Below are 2,288 nucleotides of genomic sequence, written 5' to 3' on the forward strand. Positions count from 1 at the left end.
CAGGCGCACAACTGAGGCGATACTCCGTAGGCAAGCAGTTTGGTTAGAAGACGCTTGTGAGGAACCGTGTCGAAAGCCTTCTGGAAATCTAAATGTATGGAACCAATTGACATCCCCTATCGATAGCACTTATTACTTCATGAGTGTAAAGAGCTAGTAGTGTTTCACAAGAAAGATATTTTCTGAATCCGTGCTGACTATGTGTCAATAAATCGTTTTCTTCGAGGTACTTCATAATGTTCGAATACAGTACATGTTCCAAAACCCTACTCCAAATCGACGTTAGTGATATATGCCTGTAATTCAGCGGATTACTCCTACTTCCCTTTCTGGGTATTGGTGTGACTTGACGAATTTTCCAGTCTTTAGGTACGGATCTTCCTGTGAGCGAGTGGTTGTATATAATTGCTACATATGGTGCTATTTTATCAGCATACTCTGAGAGGAACCTGACTGGTATACAATCTGGACCGAAGGGCTTGCCTTTATTAAGTGATTTAAGCTGCTTTGTTTGAGCGAGGATATCTACTTCTGTGTTTCTCATCTTGTCAGTTGCTCTTGATTGGAAGTCAGGAATATTTACTTCGTCTTCTTTGGTGAAGGAGTTTCGGAAAACCGTATTTATTAACTCTGCTTTAGTGGCACTATCATCAGTGACTTGACCGTTGTTATCGCGCAGTGAAGCTATTGATTTCGTCTTGCCACTGGTGTTCTTTGTGTATGACCAGAATCTCTTTGCGTTTTCTGCCAGATTTCGAGACATAATTTCGTTGTGGAAATTATTAAAAGCATCTCGCATTGAAGTAGGCGCCATATTTCGAACTTCTGTAAATGTTTACCAATCTTTCCTTGAAAGTCAGCTGCTCGGTGCCGGCGGATAAATGCGATACTGCAGTGCTTGTGTAATCTCCAATTACGATGCAAAGTTCCTTCGGACAAGGATGCATCCATGTCCGAAGATACTCGAACTGCAGCGACTACTGCCGTTATACAATACACGAAATACATTTGCAGTATATTCTCGGCAAAAAATAGGTTCAATGGCTGTCTGGACGTCAAGATGTACTCACATCAAATACTCGTTTCCTTATTGAAGCATTGCAATGTATTACAACCATGTAACCATGATCCCTTAATCGGAACAGCATTACGACCTAATATTGGAAGAACGTAACGGACTGCTGGTAATAAGCTCCTGATTCGGCTACATACCTAGCTGTAATAGAAATAATCAAAGTAGATTCATGGCACGATAGACAGAAGATATATACTTGCATAGCTCTGAGCCCAGGTGATCCCATCGTTTGACAGAACTTTACAAACCACGAAATTGTCAGCGGAATTTGAGGGAAACTTTAACGTCTACATCTGCACTTAAGCTACATTATATTGTGTGGCAGAGGGTAGTTATGGTATATACATAACTTTCGAATAATCCTACCTGATAATGGTCCGACTGATGAACAATACTCAAGAAATGCCGAACGAGTCTCTTGAAAACCACTTCTCTTGTGTATGAGGTAATTCCCTTCAGATTGTTCCAGGATATCTTAGATACTCCTCTGCTTCTCTATGACAATTTTTTAATTGGTCTTGCCTCTTTAGTCCATATATGACAGCTATTCTGAGGCATTTTCCGGTTGTTATTGTATCCAATGTTTTATTGCCAAACTCGTAACCTATGCACGTGCAGGACATTACATTTATTTACTTGCAGTGTCAACTAGACCAATCGTGAACTGTTTGCATGTCTTCCCGCATTTCGATACGGTTGTCTGTTGTTGCAACCTTCCTGTAGACAACAGCTTCGTCTGACAACCGCCCCGGACAGCTTACGACGTTATCCTCTACGTCATTTACATTCAGAGTATTGCAAACATTAATAGCCCTGTGGAGCTCCCCTGGGCTACATCTATCGATTTTTTCCCCTTAAGTTACAACTCTTATTACTGTTAGCTAGAACGTCCTGAAACCAGCCATTTGATCTTCTACTCGATAAGCTTTTATTAATGGCGTTTCGCGCAGATTTTTCTAGGGGTTCACTGGAAGGTTGTCTGCAAAGTTTCAAATGACTAACACACATGGTTTAATAATAGTAAAAAAGAACTACTCTACGGAAATACATTTACTTTACGATTGACTTTGTCTCTAATAATCCATTCTCCGCTCATTAAGATCAGAGATTCTGTCAGTGAAGCACTCATTCAATTCATTGAATTCTACAATGCTGTTGACAATGTCTTTCTCGATTGAGAGCGCTGCTACTGCTCTTAGCAGCTGCTGATTCA

The sequence above is a fragment of the Schistocerca serialis genome, chromosome 8 (genome assembly GCF_023864345.2).
Source record: "Schistocerca serialis cubense isolate TAMUIC-IGC-003099 chromosome 8, iqSchSeri2.2, whole genome shotgun sequence".
Lineage (NCBI taxonomy): Eukaryota > Metazoa > Arthropoda > Insecta > Orthoptera > Acrididae > Schistocerca > Schistocerca serialis.